Source organism: Carcharodon carcharias, chromosome 2 (genome assembly GCF_017639515.1).
Source record: "Carcharodon carcharias isolate sCarCar2 chromosome 2, sCarCar2.pri, whole genome shotgun sequence".
In the NCBI taxonomy this organism is placed as follows: Eukaryota; Metazoa; Chordata; class Chondrichthyes; order Lamniformes; family Lamnidae; genus Carcharodon; species Carcharodon carcharias.
Window position 1 is genome coordinate 171,658,205 of NC_054468.1, and position 24,636 is coordinate 171,682,840.

The 24,636-nt window shown below is 40.9% G+C and overlaps 1 protein-coding gene and 1 long non-coding RNA gene across 4 annotated transcripts in view; one reads left to right on the plus strand and one right to left on the minus strand.

Annotated features, from left to right (window-relative positions):
• LOC121275328 (EGF-containing fibulin-like extracellular matrix protein 1) overlaps positions 1-24,636 on the plus strand; it is a 188,301-nt gene that overhangs the window by 67,067 nt on the left and 96,598 nt on the right. The gene's annotated exons all lie outside the window — the stretch shown is intronic.
• Positions 16,359-19,520, minus strand: LOC121275329. Its single transcript, XR_005942384.1, has 2 exons — positions 19,422-19,520; positions 16,359-18,459 (listed from the first exon to the last, which is right to left on the minus strand). It is a non-coding gene; the product is annotated as an uncharacterized LOC121275329 (long non-coding RNA).

A 24,636-nucleotide genomic window follows, 5' to 3' on the forward strand; every position in this document is an offset into this window, starting at 1 on the left:
CTGCTTTGCAGAACACCTTCAGTCTGTCCACAAGCATCACCCAGACCTCCCTGTCGCTTGCTATTTTAACACTCCACCCTGCTCTCTTGCCCACATGTCTGTCCTTGGCTTGCTGCATTTTTCAGTGTAGCTCAACACAAACTGGAGGAACAGCACCTCATCTTCTGACTAGGCACTTTACAGCCTTCCGACTAAATATTGAGTTCAACAATTTTAAATCTTGAACTCCCTCCTCCATCTCCACCCCTTTCCATTTCTTCCCCCTCCTTTTTGTTTTTTCCAATAATTTATATAGATTTTACTTTTCCCACCTATTTCCATTATTTTTAAATGTATTCCACCCATCATTTATCTATACCTTTTATGCCCTTTTAGTTTTATTTCACCCCACCCCCACTAGAGCTATCTGTACCTTGCTTGTCCTGCTATCCATTCTTAATTAGCACATTCTTTTAGATAATATCACCACCTTCAACACCTCTTTTGTCTGTGACATCTTTTGGTTATCTCCTCCTATCACTGCTTGCTTGTCCCAACAACCACAACAACCCCCCCCCCCACCCCTCCCCGGCCACTTAAACCATCTTATATTTCACCCCTCTCCTACTTTTACTTAGTTCTGTTGAAGGGTCATGAGGACTCGAAACGTCAACTGTGAATGGTATAGTTCAACCTAAGAGAGATGGGAAAGGGATGGAAAAGGTAGTCACGGAAAGAATTTTGTAGTGGAGTCTAAAGACAATGGCTTCAGTCTTTTCAATATTTAATCAATAAAATTAAAGCTAATTAAGGCAAAAATTGCATGTGGTGCCCAATGGTACAGAAGCCGTCTGTTGAGTCACATAATTGGTTTGCTTGAAGACATTCAAGGATTGGTGGGCAAAATAATAAAATAAGCTCATTTTTGGATAGGTTGCTGGAAATTGAGGGATAGGAATGAGCAGAACACTACTGGGATGGAACAGTTATTTCCCTGAATGGGTAAAACCATTAAAATTCCAAGAAGGGATGCCCCATCAAGACTAGTTTTAAAACGAGCAAAGAATAATTAAAATAATAAAAATTACAAGCATGAAATCAGGCATCAAAGCTCAAGCCCACTGGTACAAATTAACAAAAGCAACTAAAGCCAGAAAATTAAATCAGAACAATTAAACTGGGAGAAAGCAAAACAATGATTGCACGCTGTTCTCTCCACTCCTAGAAGATATCCAAGAAAATATCGTAATAGTCAAATCTGGGGCTGATAAAACTGTGGATAAGGGTGTCAGCAGCTGGTGAGCTGAGGGTAGGGGTAGAGGCAAGCATGTCGTGGAGGTGGAGTTCAGCAACCTTTGGGATGGAGAGGATATAGGTCAAGATCATGTGGGATGCTCAGGCTATCTGCTTCAGCCCTAGACCGTGGCCAGTGAGGGGTTTGGAATCAGTGGCAAGTGATAAAGAGTTTGTGGCTGATGCCAAAGAACATATCTGGAGGATTGCAACTCATGTAAGAGCTGGATTGTCAGACAAGCACTTAAATGGGGTAAAAGAAGCATGGGTGTCGCATGGGGAAAATTAGCTCAAAGAGAACATCAGGGAAATGGGAGAGAAACAAGAGAAAAATACTGGGCAGGATTTTCTGGCATTCTCACTGCTGGGATCGCCCAGCCCTGCTGAAATTCAGTGGATGTTTGGCTGGGCCGCTGAACATCCCGCAGTAGGTCCCACCACAATGGGGCTGGAAAATCCCAGCCACTGTTTCAGGACCAGGGTAAAGTTGGGCTTGGGGGGAAGCAGTGGAGGTAGCTGAACGGATGGTCTCAACCTTAACAACAAAGAAATTCATAAGTTCCCGGCACTTGATGGACTTTAATCACTAAGTCCCTGATGAGCACAGTATTTTTAATAGGGATTACACAGCTCAGTAATTTTAAAACTATAGAGATTATAAAGCGCAGCCCCACTCACTGAAACCCAGAATCACAGCCACGGCTAAAGTAATTTTGAATTCTTTTGATCAATGTTTTTCTTTAGGTCTATATAACCCTTGGCGTAGGGTTTACAAACTGTTATCTAAATGCCTATCAGTTTAGAGGTGTGAACTGAAACCTGATCTGGCTGGAATCATAAAGTCTAGATAAAGATTAAGGTGTACAGATAGTTTACAAACTGTTATACAAAGATCTTGTGATGTTGCAGATTTGAGCTGGATCAAAGAAAGGCAACTCATCTACAAGTTGTCGTATGTCAGACATTGCTCAGATTTCTTGATGGTGTTGACATATTGTTTATCACATCAATGTCAATTTGATTTTTTTCCAATTAAAATCTTAGAACACTTCTATAGGAAAGATCTAAGAGCCTTTGTGAGACGAATAGACACAGCCATTCAATCTGCCAGGCACATTCTTACCAACTAATTAAAAGCCCCCAAATAGCTCATATATGAAAAAACACATATCTCACAAGTTCATGCAGGATGTTAGTCTCCAGAACATCTGATAGAATTTGGATCAATCTCAAGATTCTACATGCGAGGCTAATTTATAGTAAAGTCAGCAGCAAAAGGTAGACATATATCTACTAATTAAAAAGAAAGTAAGCTCCTCATGATTTATACTTAATCAACCGGGTTTAATTTCAAGGTAAAGCTAAGCAAATTTTCCTGAATGCAGTCTACACTTACTTGCAATGAATTCCAGGTAATCCTTGCACTAGTTTTTAATCTTCCTCCGCATGAATAAAGTATGCTTGAGCTGTGAACTTCAGCCTTGATTTACATAATATAGAACTGCATTTTTTTTGTTTTGCTCTATTCCTCCTGTTTCTTATATTCTACTTAATACTGAGGATCACCTCAATGAAATAATTTACAAGGTACCTACATGCTTCATTACTGAATTCTTCTAAGTTAATACTTGCAGTTATCCTGGTGAAAAGAATGATATTATTCACACATAGAGAATTAAATTCATTGAATTATTTCCGAAAGTAATATTGTTTTCCTCAAACAGTGCTTATCAATATTTTTTTTTGATTTGTAAATGGACAGCATTCCCCTTTTAATGAATAAATATATAAATTATTAGTCATTTTAAAAGAATTAACAATAGTTCTTGGTTGGGAATCTAAATCTTTGAAATGTCAGAGAATGTGATTTTGTTAGTGTCAATGAAAATATCCAAGAACAGCTTACATGTTCAGAAGCTTTTGAAGTCGATACTGAAGCTGCCCGTGTCTGCATGCAGCAAGACCTGGGCAACATTCAGACTTGGGCCGATGAATGACAAGTAACATTCGTACCACACAAGTGCCAGGCAATGACTATCTCCAACAAAGAGAAGCTAACTATCTCCCTTTGACATTCAATGGCATTACCATCATTAAAACCCCCACTATCAACATTCTGGGGCTTACCATTGATCAGAAACTGAACTGGCCTAACAATATAAATACTGTCGCTACAAAAGCAGGTCAGAGATGGGGTATTCTGCAGTGAGCAACTCACCTCCTGACCCCCAAAAGCCTATCCACCATCTACAGGGCACAGTTCAGGAATGTGATGGAAAACACTCCAATTGGCTGGATGAGTGCATATACAATAATACTCAAAGCTCGGCACCATCCAGAACATAGCAGCCCATTTGATCAGCACCCAGTCAATCATCTTGAACATTCATTCCCTCCTCCACAGGCGCACAGTGGCAGCAGTGTGTACCATGTACAAAATGCATTGCAACAACTCGCCAAGCCTCTTTCGACAGCATCTTCCAAACCCATAACCTCTACCATCCAGAAGGACAAAGGCAGCAGATGCATGGGAAAACCACCACCTGAAAGTTCTCTTCCAAGCTTCACACCATCCTAACTTGGGACTATATCACCCTTTCTTCACTGTCAGTCAATCAAAATCCATGAACGCCCTTCCTACCAGCACTGTAGATGTACCTGCACAAGATGGACTGCAGTAAATCAAAAGGTTTCTCACCCCAATGTTTTCTCGAGGGCAATTTGGGATGGGCAACAAATGCTGGCCTTGCCATCAACGCACACGTTCCATGCATGAATAAAAAAATTGCAAAAAGGTAAAAAATTTTCCAATATATCAGGGTGAATTGTATCTCATCACCTAAGAGAACTTGTCTGGAGGTCTGAAAGACATTGCAGAACATAAAGATAAACATAAATATAATGCATAAATATTACTAGAAAGTAGGACCATCGTACATGCATGTATCTAAGGTGATAGTTATTAGCGATTTAGTGAAAGAACACTGCACCAAAGCAGACCAGTGATAGCAAGAATGTAGTAAGTAATAGTCTGAAAGTGAAAACAATGAGGTTATGTAAATTGCTTCACGTATGTCATAAGAACAGAAATATACTGCTGAAAGAATTTTCATAGGCTGATTCCCACTGCTCTCATGAATAAAGGCATAATTAGACTATAATTGATCATTGACGCATGACATGAAGCAACTCATGCCATAGCCTAGAAATTGCTTTTGATGTGCTATTCATAGTGAAACAATGGATTGCTAAAGGTTTCTGGGAGATTTAATTTCTACTAACTTGCACAATGATTTCTATATTCCGCTTGGGCAAATGCTGCACGTAAAGTGGCGGAAAACAAGAAGTTGGTCGATGCCATGGCAGTTTCTGGGTCAATCTAATTTGTATAATGATGCTAAGATCTGAATACTATCGGTCATTGGAAACATGCCATTTTTGGGTGGAACTAACTTATTGCAGGAAGATTTGGAAGCCAAGTAGCTTCAGGAGGCTACAGTAACTTGGTTTGTTTTGTATGTAATCATTTTACTTGCGTAAGTCATTGAAGGTGGCAGGACAGGTTGAGAGAGTGGTTAATAAAGCATACAATATCCTAGGCTTTATTAATAGGGACATAGAGTATAAGAGCAAGGAATTTTTGTTGAACTTTTATAAGACACTGGTCTGGCTTCAGCTGGAGTATTGCATCCAGTTCTGGGCACTTTAGGAAGGCATTGGAAATATTGCAGAAAAGATTCATGAGAATGGTTCTAGGGATGAGAAACTTCAGTTATGAAGATAAATTGGAGAAGTTAGGACTGTTTTCCTTTGAGAAGAAAAGTCAGAGAGGAGATTTGATAGAGGTATTCAAAATCATGACGGGCCTGGACAAGTAGATAGGGACAAACGGTTCCCAGTCATAAAAGGATTGAGAATGAAAGGGCACAGATTTAAAGTGACTAGCAAAAGAAGCAAAAGCGATATGAAAGAGAACTTTTTCACACAGCGGGTGTTTAGAGTCTGGAATGCAATGCCTGGAAGTGTGGCGGAGGCAAGTTCAATCAAGGCATTCTAATGGGAATTAAACTGTTGTCTGAAAATAAATAATGTGCGGCATTACGGGAAAAAGGTAGGAGAATGGCACTAAGGGAATAGCTCATTCGAAGAGTTGGTGCAGACATGATGGGCTGAATGGCCTCCTTCTGCATTGTAACAATCCTGTGATTCTGTGATTCCTGAGTAATTACTGAATGTAGATTAATGGTTGTTTATCAGATCAGAGGGAAGTGCACCATGATGTCCCCCGGCATCGATATTGGACCATTGCTCATTTTGATATATACTAATAACCTGGACTTGGGTATAAACGGTAGAATTTCAAATTTTGCAGATGGCACAAAACTCATAAATTGTGAGACAGATAGCAGCAGATTTCAGGAGGATATAGACTGGTAAAATGAGAACACACATGGCAAATGAAATTTCATATAGAGAAGTATGAAACGTTATATTTTGAAGGGAAGAATGGGAACAGGCAAAATGAACTAAATAATACAATTTTAAGGAGGGACAGAGAAACCTATGAGGGGGTTCACATATAAAATAATGGTGGCAAGGCAAATTGAGAAGGCCATGATAAAAACATGCAGGATCCTGGTCCTTATAAATAGAGGCATAGGCTGGAATCTTGCATCACCCTGGGGCAGGATGCAGGTGGGGTGCCCTTAAAATTGGGCACCATGACAGTGGCACAGTGTCCACTGCCCACTCACTCCACCCACCCGCTACAATTTTACCTGCGGCAGGGGAGGCATCGAGCAACCTGGTTGCCCATAGGCCATTTATGGCCTTTAAGTAGCCAACTAATGGCAGCTTAAGGGCCTCCACTCCCCTTCCTCTGGGATTTTACTCACGGCAGGGGAGGCTGGTGCCAAGTGTCCAGCTCGCCAGATGAAAACTGGCAGACTGATTGCCAGGCAAGGGGATGGGTGCCTCATTTTTGCATACTCTGCGCCCATCAAAGTACCTTGTCCCTGCCCCGAAGGTATTTCCCCACTTGTTTCCCTCCTGCCCTGCACTGTCCACCCTGGATCCCCAACCCTCTCACCGGTACCTGGTTGCAGAGAGATCACAGACTTAGCTTTGTCCAGGCTCCATGGCTTATCTTTAGTGGACTGCACACAGTCCCAGCAATGGCCATGATGCTGACTGGCGCTGCTGGGGCCCTCTGATTGTTCAGCAGCTCTCAGAGGTAGGGCTTCCTCCCAGATGGGGCAGAAGGCCCACCTAAAGCCAATTAACAGCCCAATGTCTGCTAAATGGCTACAGGATGAAGCGGATAATTGGAGGCAGCTTCTACCCAGACTTTTACACCAGGGGCCTGGCACTGCACCCCCAGCGTAAAATTCAGCCCCTAGGATTCAAAACCAAGGAAGGTCTGATAAAACTTTAAGAATCACTAATCTGAAGCCAGCTAGAATATTGTGTTCATTTCTGGGCACCACACTTTAGGAAGGATATCAAGACCTTGGAGAGGGTGCAAAACAGATTTACTGGAAGGCACCAGAGAAGAGAGACTTACATAAAGATATTCAAGAAGCTCAAATCACTCTCCTTATAACAGAGAATGTTACAGGGAGATTTAATAGATGTGTTGAAATAGAGTTTTAATCCAGTAACTAAGGAGAAACTATCTCCAATGGTAGGTGGTTCGATGACTAGCGGACACAAATTTAGGGAAAATTAGCAAAGGAGCTAGAGGGGAGATTAGACTTTTTCAGCCAACAAGTTGTTATGATCTGGAATGCGCTGACTGAAAAGTTGGTTGAAGTAGATTTAATAGTAATTTACGAAAGGGGTTGGATATGCACTGGAAAAGGAAAAATTTGGAGGGCTTTGGGGAAAGAGCAGGAGAGTTGGAATAATCAGCTTGCCCTTTAAAAGAGCCAGATAGGTACAAGAGGTCAAATGGCCTCCTTCAATGCCCTGATTCTAGTTGCTAAAAGAGAAAAAAGTCAGAGAGTTCATGAATTCCAATTTTCAGTCTCAGCATGGCTTGTTCTTCCCAGTGTAACTATCTCTACCAATTGCAAACTCTTGTTCATGGTGTATTCATCGCTCGTCATGCAGAAAATAAAGGCCCTGAAATTCCTGTGGCAGGTGCAATGCTGAAAGCACCAAGCAAGGTCAGAAATTTGAAGCAGAACGATTCATCTGGATTTCTGCCCCATTTCCTGTGTCCCTTTAAATTCTAGTGGTGGGTCGGGGAGATATAACAGGAAAAACGCCTGTGTGCCGCTTTCCACATCAAAGGAACAGGCCTGGGGAGTTCTCAGGTTTTGGTGGTAATCCTATTCTTTACATCTATTTAAGTCTTGGAGAAGTCCTGTTGAAGCCTCTAATATGGTCCAAACTTTTATTAAGGAACATAATCAATTCCAATTATCCGAGGTGGGATAATTATACACCTCGGTCACTCTGATGAGGCTGAGTATCCTCACATCTTCACTGGAAGCAGAAGAGACGAAGGACAGGAGTTACTTTAAGGCCGAGCTGGGATCTATGGCAGATATAGATTTTGACCTGCTGCACTTGTGGTGGTGGAATGGAGTTCCAGAAATCTTCATGTTAAGATATCAGTTGCTCCAAAGCCAAAAAAATTGTAATACCTGAGATACCCTTACAGATGCACAAAATCTCTCTGTCTTAAATGTTGGTGATGTGCACTGCCACTTTTAGTGTATTCTAAATGATGTTATGTCCATGGAAGAACTCGTGGGATAATTATACACCTCGGTCACTCTGATGAGGCTGAGTATCTTCACATCTTCATGTACGACTCCCCTACCATCCTAAGAAACTGATTCCATTGCAGCAGCCCTGTCTGGGGCATATTGGATAAAAGTAATGCTCAAGAAACTATGCACCTATTTTGTCCTATACACTAAAGGTCACTTCTTTAAGTGACTGCAAATCATGAATACAGCCTGAATTCATGATTAATGATTTTAAGAAAACACGTCTTTATCTTGCAAGCAATTAAGAAGGCAGATGGCGTGTTGGCCTTTATTACAAGAGGATTTGAGTATAGAAGTAAAGGTGTCTTACTGCAATTATATAGAGCCTTGGTGAAACTGCACCTGGAGTATTGTGTGCAGTTTTGTTCTCCTTACGTAAGGAAAGATATACTTGACAGAGGGAGTGCAACAAAGGTTCACCAAACTAATTCCAGGGATGGAGGGATTTTCCTATGAGGAAACATTAAATAGACCGGGCCTTTATTCTCTGGAGTTTAGAAGAATGAGAGATGATCTCATTGAAACATACAAAATTCTTACAGGGCTCGACAAGGTAGATGCAGGAAGGGTGTTTCCCGTGTCTGGGAGGTCTGGAGCCGGTGGGGGGCAGTCTCAGGATAAGGGGTAGACCATTTAGGACTGAAATTAGGAGGAATTTCTTCACTCAAGGTGGTGAATCTTTGGAATTCTTTACTCCAGAAAGCTGTGGAGGCTCAATTGTTGAGTATGTTCAAGACTGAGATCAATAGATTTATACATATTAAAAACATCAAAGGATACAGGGCTAGTGCAGGAAATGAAGTTGAAGTAGAAGATCATCTGTGATCTCGTTGAATGGTGGAGTGGGCTCGAAGGGCTGAATGGCGTACTCCTGCTCCTATTTCTTATGTTCTCTTTGCTATCCTTTTACCCTACTTTAAGAGGAACACATATACTGAGAACAATAGAATTGTCATGATACTTTATTCTAATATTAGTCTACCCCTGCACAATACCACCTGATTTTGGTGGAAAACATTTAAATAGGTTTGCTCAACCTGCCACCATTTTCTGTCCCAGCTTTATTTCTCTTCTCTCCCTGCCGGAAGGCTGCTCTTTCCTCACCCATCTTACGTGAATGCCATGGCTTACCCTTGATTTTGTCCCTTTACATCCCTCTTATTTTCACTTTCTTAGATTGACTGGCAGAAGGTGGGGAGGTATCTATAGATCCCAAGTACAGCAGTTGGCCTCCATATTTTTCAGATAGAGGGAGAGAAACTTAAAGGGGTCATCCATCCTCCAATACTATTCCATATACTTAACGCTTTACCTCTAGATCTCTGCCAAGATCCATGATACTGGCACGTTACTTCATCTTAGTGGCTCATCCGCCCTTTTTAAGGTCTATTACCACTTCTCCTGGCTTCATTTCTCTCCTTTAATTGATGGGCTCCCACTTGGTGGAGGGAATTCCATCTGAAACCTACTTTAGCTGCCAAGTGATCCTAATCCAGATAAGGAGCCAGAATCAGGCCAGAGTTGGATCACGCACCTTCGGAAAGAGCAGTCGGAGAGGCAGACCTGCAGGAGATACGCGGAATAGGGAGAGAAATACAGCCGGGGAGCACAGCCTACCTCACTCACCTTCAGGAAGAGCAGTCAGAGAGGTGGACCTGTCAGCTGCTCGGAACAAGCCCATGCTGAGTTCGAAAGAGAGTGAAAAGAAACAAATTGTGGCACAGGAAAGAAGCAATTTGATTGGTTCAAGAAGAAGCTAGCTGTTTGGTGAGTATCTAGCTAGTGTTTAAGATTTATTCTTTTCCTAAGGTTTAGAATAAAGTAGGAACTGTACTTTTTGATAAGGTTTATTAAGTAGGATTTAAAAGTTTAAGGTTGAGGCATGGCAGGACAGCTCAGCCAAGTGGAATGCCCATCCTGTGGCATGTGGGGGGTCGTGGACACTTCTCGTGACCCAGACGAACCCATTTGCAGAAAGTATCACCGGCTGCACAAGCTTGAGCTCCGCGTTTCAGAGCTTTAGCAGCGGCTGGAGTCACTGAGGTGCATCCATGAGGCAGAGAACTAGGTGGATAGCAGAGAGGTAGTCACACCGCAAGTTAGGGGCAAGCAGGCAGATAGGGAATGGGCTACTGTCAGACAGTCCAAGAGAAACAGGAGTCCCCAGAGGTCCCGCTCACTAACCGGGTTTCCATTCTGGATATCAGTGAGGGCGATGGATCCTTGGAGAAGTGCATCAAGAACCAAGCCTGTGGCACCAAGGGTGGCCCAGCTGTACAGGAGGGGAGGAAGAAGAGTGGAAGGGCAGTACTGGTAGGGGATTCTTTAGTTAGGGGAGCAGATAGGCCTTCCTGTGGCCATCAGCATGGCTCCAAGATGGTTTGTTGCCTTCCTGGTGCTAGGGTCAAGGATTTCACAGAACGGCTGCAGGACATTCTTGTGGGGGAGGGTGAACAGCCAGAGGCCATGGTCCACATTGGTATTAACAACTTAGATAGGGAGGAGGATATAGTCCTGCAACCGGAACTTAGGGAGCTAGGTAGAAAATTAGCAAGCAGGACCTCTAAAGTAGTAATCTCCAGATCCCTCCCAGTGCCCCGTGCAAGTGAGTACAGAAATAGCAAGATAAGGCAGATGAATGCGTGGCTGGAAAGATGCTGCAGGAGGGAGGACATTAGATTCCTGGGACACTCGGAGTGGCTCAGGGGTCACAGCACCTGTACAAGCTGGAAGGGTTGCATCTGAACAGAGCTGGGACTGAGTTCTTTGCGGGTCGTTTAGCTAGTGCTGTTGGGGAGAGTTTGAAACAACCCAGCAGGGTCATGGGAACCAGGAGAGAATATTATAAAGTAATACCAGGGCGCTCAGAATGTTGGGAGAGGCAGATAGCACTAAAATAGAGTATAGTAAGTTAACAGATGGAGTCAAAGTAATGAAGCCTAAATCAGGGTTACACTGCATGTATGTGAATGCACGAAGTATAGTTAATAAAATTGGGGAGTTACAGGCACAGATTGCCTTGTGGGATTATGATGTTGTGGCACTAACAGAAACCTGGTTTAAGGAAGGGCAGATCTGGGTGCTAAATATTCTTGGTTACAAGGTGTTCAAAAAAGATAGGAAAGGGAAAAAAGGAGGAGGGGTGACGTTTTTGGTTAAGGAGAGTATTGCAGTACTGGAGAAAGAGGATGTGTCAAAGGATTCAAGGACAGAATCGATTTGATTAGAGCTAAGGAATAAGAGGGATGCAATTACATTGCTCAGTGTAATATATAGTCCACCAGCTAGTGGGAAGGAAACAGAGGAACAAATCGGCAAGGAAATTACAGAGAGGTGTGAACATCGTAGAGTAGTTATAATGGGGGATTTTAATTACCCATATATAGACCGAGATAGTGATAGTGTAAGTGGCAGTGAGGGACAAGCATTCCTAGATTGCGTTCGTGAGAATTTCCTACAACAGTATGTGTCCAGTCCAACAAGAAAGGAGGCACTGCTAGACCTGGTTCTTGGGAATGAGGTGGGCCAAGTAGATCAAGCGACAGTAGGGGAACATTTAAGGGGCAGTGATCATTGTATCGTAAGGTTTAGGATTACGGTGGAAAAGGATATTGGTCAATTCAAAGTAAGAATAATCAACTGGCACAGAGTGGACTTCAATGGGGCAAGAACAGAACTGGGCCAAATAGACTGGAACCAAAGGTTCGCGGGAAAAACAGTAGCTAAACAATGGGCTACTTTCAACGAGGAGATAGCTTGGACACAGTCAAGATATGTTTCCTCAAAAGGGAATGGTAGGTCAAACAAATCCAGAGCACTGTGGATGACAAAGGGGATAGAAGTTAAGTTAAAGAAGAAAAAGTATGCTTACGACTGGCATCAGGTAGCAAATACAGTTGAGAACCAAACTGAATACAGAAGGTTCAGAAGGGATGTGAGAAAGCAAATATGAGAAACAAAGAGGGATTATGAAAAAAGACTGGCAGCTAACATAAAAGGAAATCCCAAAGTATTCTATAAGTACATCAATAGTATAAAGGATGGTAAAAGGAGGAGTAGGCTGATTAGGGACCAAAAAGGGGATTTACGCATAGAGGCAAGAGATATGGCTGAAATGTTAAATGAATACTTTGCAATTGTCTTTATCTACAAGGTAGATGCTGCCCAGACCATGGTGACAGAGGAGGAAACTCAGTCACTAAAAGGATTTAAAATTGATAAGGAGGAGATATTGGATAAGCTCTCAGTACTTAAAGTTGATAAGGCACTGGGACCGGATGAGATGCATCCAAGAATATTGAAGGAAGTGAGAATGGAAATTGCAGAAGCACTGGCAATAATCTTTCAATGTTCCCTGAATTCGGGGAAGGTGCCAGAGGACTGGATAATTGCAAACATTACGCCCTTGTTCAAAAAAGGTTGTAAAGATCTCCACTGCAATTACAGTCCAATCAGTTCAACTTCGGTGGTGGGGAAGCTTTTAGAAACAATTATTCAGGATAGAATTAATAGTCACATGGAAAAATTCGGATTGATTGGGAAGAACCAGCATGAATTTGTTAAAGGAAAATCATGCCTAACTAATTTGTTGGAGTTTTTTGCAGAGGTAACGGAGATGGCTGATGAGGGCAAGGCTGTCGATGTGGTGTATATGAACTTTGAAAAGGTGTTTGACACAGTGCCACACAACAGACTTGTGAGGAAAGTTATAGGTCATGGAATTAAAGGGACAGTATTAACGTGGATACAAAATTAGCTGAGGGATAGGAAACAGAGAGTAATGGTTAATGGGTATTTTTTGGATTGGAAGAAGGTGGAGTTCCCCAGGGGTCGGTATTGAAACGCTTGCTCTTCCTGATATATATAAATGATGTAGAACTTGGTATGCAGGGCACAATTTCAAAATTTGTGGACAATACAAAACTTGGGAGAATTGTAAACTGTGAGGAGGACAGTGTAGAACTCCAATAGGACATTGACACATTGGTAGAGTGGGCAGATAAGTGGCAGATGAAGTTCAGTGCGGAGAAGTACGAGGTGACACACTTTGATACAAAGAACATTGAGAGACAGTATAAAATAAAGGGTATTATTCTAAAGGGTGTGCAGGAGCAGGGAGGCCTGGGTGTACATGTACATAAGTCATTAAAGGTAGCATGACAGGTAGAGAGAACAGTTTTAAAGCATACAGTATTCTAGGCTTCATTAATAAGGGCATATAGAGTACAAGAGCAGGGAGGTTATGATGAGCTTATATAAGACACTGGTTACACCTCAGCTGGAGTATTGTGTGCAGTTCTGGGTGCCACACTACAGGAAGGATGTGAACGCATTGGAGAGAGTGCAGAAGAGGTTTATGAGAATGGTTCCAGGGATGAGACACTTCAGTTATGAGGAAAGATTTGAGAAATTGAGCCTGTTTTTCCTGGAGAGGAGGAAGCTGAGAGGAGACTTGATAGAAGCTTTCAAAATAATGAGGGGCCTGGACAGAGTAGATAGGAAGAAACTGTTCCCACTCGGAAATGGATTGAGAACCGGAGGGCACAGTTTTAAAGTGTTTTGCAGAAGGAGCAAATGCAAGGTGAGAAAAAAACTCTTTCACACAGCAAGTAGTTAGGGATTGGAATGCACTGCCTGTAAGTGTGATGGGGGTAGGTTCAATTGAGGCATTCAAGAGGGCATTGGATGATTATCTAAATAGAAACAATGTTACGGGTTACGGGGTAAAGGCAGGAGATTGGTACTAAGTTAAAATGCTCAGAGATCCGGTGCAGACATGATGGGCCAAATGGCCTCCTTCTACACCATAACAATTCTGTGATTCTGTGAAGTGGGCAGAATTCTGCTCCACTGCCATTCGAGTACCAAAAAAGAAAGCTGTGTCCAAAATTTCCATGAAAGGCGCAATTGAAAAGGGTATATAAAGACCAGCTGATCCAATAGTATCCATGTTACACCCCCATACAATGTTATGGTCAGTGTCTGTGTGTCAGATTCAGTTGTACATTGAGTATTGACAACTTTATTACAAATAAAAGTAAATTTTGTGTTTACAATAAATCCATCTTTTATCCTTGTTCCTTTTCTCAAACTTATTTATATTAATAATAAATTAATTCTATAGTTGATGGCCTAAGCATAATTGTTTCATCTACCACTTTCCAAACTCAGGGACATTAACTGGTAGCATATAATATATCCAGTAAGGTAAAGTATAGTAACAAGTGTTTCTGTTCAACTCTGGGTTCACTACAGGTTTTTTTTATTCATTCATGAGATGTGGGCGTCACTGGCTAGGCCAGCATTTATTACCCATCCCTAATTGCCCTTGAGAAGGTGGTGGTGGGTTGCTTCCTTGAACCGCTGCAGTCCGTGTGGTGTAGGTACACCCACAGTACTGTTAGAGAAGCAGTTCCAGGACTTTAACCCAACGACAGTGAAGGAACCGCAAAATATTTCCAATCAGGATGGTAGCTTGGAGGGGAACTTGCAGGTGGTAGTGTTCCCATGTATCTGCTGCCCTTGTCCTTCTAGATGGTAGCAGTCATGGGTTTGGAAGGTGCTGTCTAAAAAGCCTTGGTGAGTTCCTGCAATGCATCTTGTAGATGGTACACACTGCTGCTACTGTGTGTCAGTGGTGGATAGAGTGAATGTTTGTGGATAGAGTGCCAATCAAGTTACTTATGTTTTGTTCAGGTAAAGTCACATTTGTTTACAAGTGTAGATGTTAGTACTGAATCTGAGGAGAATATTTGAGAACACAGTCCTGCATGTTATGAAGGGGAGTTTCCATAGCAGTATGTCTCAGTCTTTCCTCATTACTTTGTTGCAAGTTATAATATAGTTGATTAGGAACAAGGGGCTAGATTCTGTGTTGTGTTCTGGGCCAATATATGCAAGAGATGTACAGGGCCAGAATTTGTTCTCAAAATAATGGTGAGGCTAACAGTATTGTGTATAAATAGCATAGCAACTTCAGGTGAGGAACATTTGTGTAGTTAAATCCCAATGTTGGTCCAAATCCTGCCGTTAACTTTGCAAAAATGCCCTTCAGCTGTCTGTCTCACCATTGACATGCATTGAATGTTGTGAAGTTGCTGCCTTATTAGATATTAATATTAGAAATTAGATATGTTAGATATGAACTAAAGCTACCAGAGATAATTGGTAGCATAAGTACATTTCTAACAATGTAGTAATTGTTCATTTCTGCCAATCAACCTCTCTGGCATGGAAATTAACTATTACAAGTGTGAAAGTTCACTTGCTCAGGTTTTGAATTTTTCAGGGAGACTTTAAAAATGTCAAACTTAGTATTTAAATTCTTACTTTTTCTTTCTGTTTCTTTCTCTCACTCTTAATTCAATCTTTCTTTCCCTCTCTTTATTTCCCTTTCTGTACCTGATTTGACATTGAATTCACTCCCTTTATTCACCAGCCTTCTCAGTGTTTCTGCTGTCTATTTATCAGTCCTGAAATCTGATTAGTTAAGGTCATATCCTGTTGGTTTCCCTGTTCACTCAGGTCTAAGATGCCTGGTTTCACTGAGTGTGCCATTATCAGCTCGCTCGCACTTCCAGCAACTTAGTAAGTAAACATGTTTTACACTGAAGTGCTAAAGGGAAAGTCTAATTAACGGTTGACACCACTAGATGCCCTGCTACAGCAAATTCTGAACCTTTCTGCCAATTAATTAATTTGATCATCTAACTCAAGTATACCTGTGACGTATATTTTGTGTAAGGAATGGCAGTCCTACTGCCATTGCAATAGAATCGTATACTCAACCCCATAGGAACAGGTGTAGACCATTCATTACATCAAGCCTCGCCTTTTTCATCCCAACTCATCACTTTTTCTTCATACCCTTTTAAACCCTTACTTCCCAGTATTGACCTCCTAAATTCCCACATAGCTTAATTGATAAGCATGTAATGTGGTACTGAGCCATGCTGGTCAGGCAGTTCATTTTTGGTTAGGATACTACAATGAGTTAACTGATCCTAAACAAGACTGTAGTTGGGGTGCTGCAGTTGGTCAAAGCATCCCTTTGGTTATGGAGAGTTAAAATCAGCAAGACATCCCACACCAGTTTGAATCCAGGAATACCTGCCAGAAAGTTAATACATGTGTGGATATTGGGTGAGTACAGAATTGGGCTTCACTGTGATGCTTTACATTGTCAAAAGCTGGCCATTAACAGTAATAGAATATCTAATCCAGACTTTCATAATATTTACATTTTAATCAATACATTGCTATACTTTTTCCAACTTCTCTCTTAGTAAAGGCACAGAAATGTTATGATTAATGCTCTAAATAATTGTGTAGTTTAATGAATGACTGGCATTCCCTCAGAAGAAATCAGGTCAGTGGTTATAAAACATTACATGTGCATGACTGGACAACATTCCAGTGTGCTGGAGATAATAGACTTTTGTAAACAAAGAACCTTGTGAAGTACAGTGGAAATATTTTAGTAATCCAGATATGAAGAAATGTTCGTTTGATAGAAACAAATGTATTTAAATGTACAAATCAGCTCTTATTTTATTGGTGACTTCAGCTATTTGTAATTTCTCATATATGCTGCCTTAATTCAACATCTACAAGAAATGAACACCATAAAAAAAAAATATTACGTTTTTGCTGGACATTCTACAGAAGAGTAGAAGAGAACCAGCAGCCTTATAAGCTTTTATAGTTGTAACTTGTTCTGATTTGGTACAGGGACCATATACTTTGCTAGACTTGGCTCTGAATATTTTGATGAATCATTCTTGGCTGAAAGCTATTTCAAATTATTATTAAAATTGCTCTGATAGCGTCAAATGTAAGTTATAATACAAACCTGTAGAGTAAGAACAAGTTAACATTTGTCTCATCTATTTTGGAATATGTTTACACATTGCTTTGAATATGTTGGGTAGGAAATATAGATTAATATAAATGTCTCTGTTATACTGTGTAATCCACTTCACCAAAACATATGTAGAACCATTAATTCCAAGCAATTAAGTATTATTATGGGTGGGCTTTAAAGTGAAACATTAGTCCACTCATGTTTGGTAATTAAAGGTTAAATGAGTATTGTACAAATAAATGACCAAAACAAACTATAAAAATGAACTATTTCCAACACCATGTGTGGGTCTCATTAAAAGTTAGGACTTCATTTTTTTTTAATTTTTGAAAATTTAGAAGAAAATATCTAGGCATGAGTAATTATTTTTCAAAATATTGCTGCTTTTGCCCTCTCCTTTAAAACACATTAAAGAAAAATGTGAGAAGAGAACAATGTAATTTGCCTTTCCCTCCAAATTTAGTGTTTTTATCTATCACATCTGTGTCCAACTTCCTGTTGACCTCTCTTAACCTATGTACTGTCATGCACTATCTGCCTACAGTTCAGATGTACATCAGTTTGTCTGATGTGTCTGGTAGCAGGAAGGGGGGAGAGAATTGTCTATGGTACTGAAGCAGTAACCAAGAGGTTATGAATTAAGTTTATAATGAGTTGCATAATTAAATTCAAATGAATTCAAAAACAAATAAACAAAATCTGTGGGTTAGCACCTTACAGAACAATCATGAAAGCTGCAGTGATTTCATAAAAACTTGAATGGTTCATTATGGAACCTACCACCCTAAATCAGTCTGATCTATACGTGACTCCAGTCCATACTGTATTATTGACTCTTAATACTGTCAGGGCTACTAGAGATGGGTAATAAGTGTTGCCCATATCCCAGAAATGAATTTCAAATGTCACACTAACAGATGTGTTCAGGATAAGTCATGAGATTGATTTCAGTTTGCTTGGAATTTTTCATGCCAGTAGACAGCCATGAATTCCATCTTTCTTATTTGTACTTAACAAGGAGTGTAATGATTAGGCTTACCATGTTTTCAAGTTGTGTCGAGCGGAGCAAGAGAATTAGTTCAAATAAAAACGATCCTGTGTGGAAGGTTATCAACATCACAACATCATAGATCTTAGTCAGTTATGACAGCCTGTACATGCTTAAGCAGTGGTGTCAAGTCTATTCACTCTAGCAGTAGACAATCCTTTGAACCCTTGTGTCTTTTTCCATGAGTGCACACATCTGTTGATGTAACAGCAGACCAACTTCTAACCTTTCTACTGTATGCACAGAGAACCCTTTGTTGCTTTAGATTTGTATTTTGTTCCCTTGCAACTCCCTTGCCACTGTAGATCTGAATCCATCCAGTAGAGTAGAACATTTTGGATTACGGTTGGCTTCGTAATTGCAATCGCTGCTGTTCCATTATTGGCTGACCAAGCATGTGATTAAAGCAGGAGAGTGATGGATGAATTGTTTCCTCCGTGTTCTCTTGAGATGGAGCAGCTATCATATGACATTCCATTTAATTACTGATCTGGGAACTGATGAAATACATTCAGTTAAGGAAAGCAGGCTCAGTGACAATAGGACAGCTTGATTAAATATATATTATGTGAATTTGTAAATAATGGTGGAAGGGGAAGGCACACTCATTTCTCATTTCCTCAGCAATTTGGCTATATCTAAATTATTATTCATGATATTTTTGGTATAGAGTTGTGTGAAACTAAGCGCATTTAAAACACAAAGCGATCAAATTTTAACCTACAGGTAAACTGGTGGAGCAAGCAAAAGAAATCTTGAGTAAGTACCACCCCTCCCAAAGAGGGTGCTGAGATTTTCAGGCTACAGCCTGATTTACAGCTGTGACAATCAAATGGTCATTCTGATGCAACTCACCAGATGAAGGCTGGCCAATTTTGGACCAGGATGGCCAATAGCAAGGTAAGTATGGGGGAGGGGGATCAGATCACAGCATGGGGATCATAAGCTGGCAGCAGCCTTGACTGGAACCCAGAGGAGCATTCATGATCTTATCTGTTGTAAAAACAGGCATCTATTCAGTAACCATATCAAAGACAGCTAATTCTTTAATAGCCTCTTTAAACTTCAATCAAAATGTGAATTCAACCCCTCCTCCCCCACCAGCTGAGATCTGTGGTTTTGTAGCTTTTGAAACTCAGTCAAGCGTTCATAAAGCCTCAGCTATAATAACAGTCAGCAATGAGCTCTATTGAAATTACAGGAACAGATGGTAATGTTTGTTTCTAACCTACACCAGATGGCAGTCAAAGCAGTCCAGCAGCATGTTTTTTTTTGTTTTTTAAAGGGCTTCCAATTATGACACCTAAACATACCTTATATGCTCTTCAAGAGTGTTTATATCTACAGCATAAATTTGTGACTCCCACACTGAGAGTTAAGGCCTTTTGATCAGCGAAAATGGGGTCTGTTTGAATTCGGCACTAATTTCAAATGGCCCCACTGAATTTGGGTTTCCTACCTGTGTGATTCATGCCTTCCCTCTAGTGGCAAAAATGGGATCTGTCAGAAATGGGGGTAGGACTTCTGCCCCTGGGTCCTGCCCACTCGACCCTGCAAAAGTCCAGCCCCATGTCGCAGGATTTGGTGCAAGGGTTTTGTAAATCTGTAAGGAAAAGAAAACTAGTTGTTATAGAAGATAGAATAGAGTTGCTAGTATGAGTGCAAATAATCAGTAGAAATATGCAGCTTTATTTGAAGGACATGGCCATTTATTGATAATGTGTACATTTCTGAAAAGTAATGAGAATTTTTTTATATAATTTGCTGGTAATGTGGTGTAGGTGTTGTGTTCCTCGGGTTGAGGATGTCAAAGCTGAGAAATTAAGCTCTACGCTGTTTTCACTCCCACTATTAGAATCAGCTCAGTTATAACATTTCAACAGGTGGGGGGATGTTAAAGTCCCCCACACATAAAAGTGCATTCCTGTTCTACTGGTGTCACATTTCACATTTTCATATGAGCCATATTTGCAACTTCTGAAATGAATTGCCAGATTAAAATAAATCAGTGCTTGAATGTGGCCAATGTTGTGCTGCAGACTCCACAACTTTCACAAAGCTATATGTAGGGAACAAACTACAATAAACTAAAGTTTGTGCAGATGTAATCCACAAAAAATGTCAACCAGAGAATCCATAAGACAAAAGTTGCATGGATCATGTGGATCTGGTTGAAGGTGGTTTATTTTTACACAACCCCACAGCTCCCAAATTACTTTTTACATAAATAAAACTTGCTACGTAGTTATAAATTTGAAACTCTAAAAAAATAAAGCGGTGGTCTAGATTAATGCAGACCGAATGTTAGATTTAGTACCAGGCCTCGGCCTCAGACCTTTTTGAATTTGATTGACGGGCAATGCTAGTCAAAAGGCTTGTATTTCTGCTTGAGCCTGGGCAGTCCTAAAATTCAGATATTCACAAAACCAAATAATGATCCCCAGTGACGCATGCAAATAATGGATTGCCACCATCAAGCTGTCAGGATTTCACAATACTAAACTGTCGGAGATCAAGCATATTTGACCAAGTTTTTATCGTAACCAGGCTGGCTGCATGTCCTTAAGACCTAACATCACATTTTCTCTCTGTTACCACCTCCAGCAGCTGTCTGCTCATTGGCATTAAACAAAAACTAACCAAAAGACCACCAGAGATGAAAAAACCTCGATTGGACCACTGAATGCGAGAATGTAAATATTAAAAATTTATCAAAACAAGCAACAGTTATGGTTCCTGTGTTGCCAGAGTACAGTAAAGCTCATTGCACATATCCGTGGCCTTTTATTTAAAGAGGTATCGGGCTTAATTAGGGTGCTTGTGAATAAAACTGAAATTATTTTGAATTCAATTCTAAATATGTGTGGGAGCAGAAAGGATGTGGTCAGTAATCATTGGGGGTGGCAATGTGATGAAACGGAGCCAGGGCTGAAAAAAAGGGCTTGAAGGAAACATTAATAGTTGTTTTAGCACTTTCAGAGCAGATGCATTTCTTTGCCTATGTTTCCACTATTGATGCAGAAAAAGTATAAGTGCCAAAAAAATTGAATTCTTTAAGTAGTGAAGACATGTTGCTGACAAAAGATTGAAATCTGGAGCCAGGGCTACTGAAAAGTGGTAATAAACTTACAAGGAGAGGTCAGAAAATACCAGCTGTGAGTAGAAAAGGTGAGGGAGGATGCCAGAAATGGGAGATGTGTGTAAAGTCCACAAGCAATCTAATGGAAAAATAAGTACATGAGAAATCAGTGCCTTGGAAATGACAAAGTTGCACCTGCACTTGACAGGGAATTTAAATATATTCCCAGTTGAGAATTAAACTATTGTCCCTTTGACCACACAAGTAGTACAAATAGAGAGCAGAGATGGATAAGAATGAGTTACAAGATAATAATGATAAAGTATAGAGAAATTCTTGAATAATTAATATAAACATCAAAATCATAAATTATGTAATAAAGCAGTACCAGAAATCTTTTATTACCTATTTACTCCTCTAGGTTTTCTTCTTGTATATGAGCTTTGCCTCTTTTTCCTGACCAGGTTTTGTATTATGGCTCCCTGTCTCCTGCCACAGCTGACAGTTTTTGTTATTCATGAATCTGTCACTTGCTGCTAAGTTTGTATCTTGTGTTTGCCCCACAAGTTCATATGGATTGTCTCTATATTGAAGCATTGTAACCTAGAAATATTAACCATAAGAATTTTAAATGTGATCATTTTACTATTCAAAAAACACCACAAAGTAAAAAAGCCAGAGTTGGAGGATGTGATGGTGGAAAAAGAATGTAAGATGCAAATTCAACATGGGAACCTTTGTATTTTAATTTAAATATAAATTACATTTTATTGAAAATAAATAAAGCTAACAACATAGCTATAGATTCATAATAAGTTGTATGGTGCATGTATGCAAGTCCACAATAGCATCCTGCTATCTTTAATATGATAAAATTCTTAATACTTAAGAAAAAAACCTGCAGCTCAGCTTGGGATTACTGACGTGTTTAGAATTTTGTCTGTGGGATTGTGCCAACCATAACTTACGCTTCTGAGCTTACAGTGCTATAATGACACAGCAAAGAGGAATTTGGTAATACAAGCATGTAGTAAAATGATAATCTTGTTTGGGCAGAGTTCAGTGAATCATGGCAACTGCACCAGGACAACAATGTCTTGCATTTAATTTCTATAGCAAGGTTGAGATGTAACCATGATAGAATGAAGGCTGCAGGTATAATGTACCATTTCCTTACCTGCACGTAACGACTTTTAAAAATGCAACCAAAGTCATGTCACTGAAGGCAAAAAAAAATCTGAAGGCAATTTTTCTTTGTTTACAGGACTTAATTTTATTTAGCATACATTGGTCAAAATTTAGTCCTTGAAGAAATATTTTGGTTAAGCAATCCTATAATGGGAGTGGGGATTGTGATGCATGATTATTTGCAACCAGTGCTTCTAGTGAAGGCAGTGTATAAACTTTGTGCTGCCTGCTAATGCTTATAGTGTGCAGCCCAGTACTAAAAAAGCTGTTGATGGTCACTTACAGAGGGATGATAAGGTGTAGGACTGTGGTGAATGGGGAATTGAGATTGTGTTCACTGCAGATGGATGAGATGATCACAAACAGCCAGGCAGAGAGAGGAAGTGTTGGTTGCCTCCTCTGTTCTTCCTCCTCTTCAGCTGTTCACTGTATGCTAGTGGCAACGGCTGAACCCTCATGAGAGCGAGGTTGTGTAGATGCAGTATACTATGATGAATCGTAGCACATGCTCTGGGGAGTACTGCAGGGCTCCTCCAGTGCTGTCCAAGCATTGGAAGCATTACTTAAGGATCAAAATGACTTGTTCAGTTATATTTCAAGTCGCAGCATGGCTTTCATTATACGCTTACTTCCCATTTGTGTGCGGGTTGTGCACCAGAGTCATGAGTGGATAACCCTTATCATCTAATACCTGCCCTCTGGTTTCTCATGGTGGCTGAAATTCAGATGGTACAGTGGACTGAATGAAGGGCACCGTGATTACTGCCAGGGTACTAAGCATTGACCTGCTTTGTCTGCTGATGGTCACACAGCAACTGGACACTGAGGGAATGGAGTCCTTTCAGGTTATGGTACATTTCAGAATTGACATGCATTGCTCACATAGTAACATGTGTGTGGTCAATGGAACACTGCACCTGGGGCAACCTGCAATCCTGGCAAAGCCTTCCACTCACTCCACCTATTTCTCTCTGGCAAGAAAGAATAGAATACATCCAACTCTGTTGGAATACAGAGCCTCAGTGACCTTCATACACATGACACTGGACAGTGACCTGGGAGATTTGAAAATATCACCTGCTCCAATCTGGAAGATACCTGACACATCAAGTTTTATAGTCATGACCACCTTCCCAGCCGCTGCCAGTGTCACTCTCGACCTGCTCTGAGGCTGCAGTTTGGGCTGCAATAGATGACAGATTTCAGTGAAGGCCTCCTTGGTGAAGCGCAGATGTCTAATGCATTGTTCCTCACTGAAGCTGAGTTGGGAGAATTGCTCCCTGAAGATGCTGGGTGAATGATATGGCCTCCTGCACCCCCTGCCTTGTTGAGCAGCTTGTCCTGCTCTCTGTCACCTCCAATCATTCTCACAGGCATGCACCTAAATGGGATACAAACTACTGCACCCATGACTGGGAATAAATAGTTTGTTCAGAACCTTTGATGTCAGAACCATGTGTCACACCACTCTCTAGACTTCACTCTAAATGACAGTACAAACCACCAAACACTTCTACTAACTCAGCAGCAGCCAGTAGAGATCAATCAGCACATGACATGAAAGTAGTTGATAATCCCTTTAAACAGCACTGGTCGGGTATTCGTTCCTGCTGCTGAACACATGTTCAGCTGTGTGAGGTTAAGAGAAAGTGTTAGCTGGAGCATAAAGTTTGAAAATGGCAGTCATCAAATCAGAATTACATGATGACTGACATCACAAGCTGCCAACTCTGTGTACTTCCAGCACACACCCCTATGTCCACAGTAACTCCTAACCACAATGATATCCGTCGTGGAATGAGCAGAAGTATGTGCCCGACGCATGGGTGCCATTTTGGACACAAAACTGCACCCGCAAGGCTGAAAGTAGGGGGGCTCGGCAATCCAATTTTGTAGTCATTTGGTTTTCAAATGTAAAATACAACAATAATGCCCTTCAATCTCTGGGCTGAATTTTCCAAGGTTCAAGGAGGTTGCTTTGGATATAGGCTGTGACAATATTTGGAAAAATGCACATCGGGTTGACTCCTCAATGCATTCCCACCTTCATGCACTTTTCCCAGAGAAGGTCTAGCAAGTTCGATGGGAACCCCCTCAACAGCTGTGGAAGGCAGCCAAGGCTGGTAATGAGCCACTGTGCGCAGTTTTGGTCTTCTTATTTAATGAAGGATGTAAATGCATTGGAGGCGGTTCAGAGGAGGTTTACTAGACTGATACTTGGAATGAGTGGGTTGTATTATGAGGAAAGGTTGGACAGATTGGGCTTGTTTCCACTAGCGTTTAGAAGAGTGAGGGGTGATTTGATTGAAGTATGCAAGATCCTGAATGGCCTTTAACAATGTGGGCGTGGAAAGGACATTTCCTCTTGTGGGTGAGTCCAGAATGACGGGGCAATGTTTTAAAATTA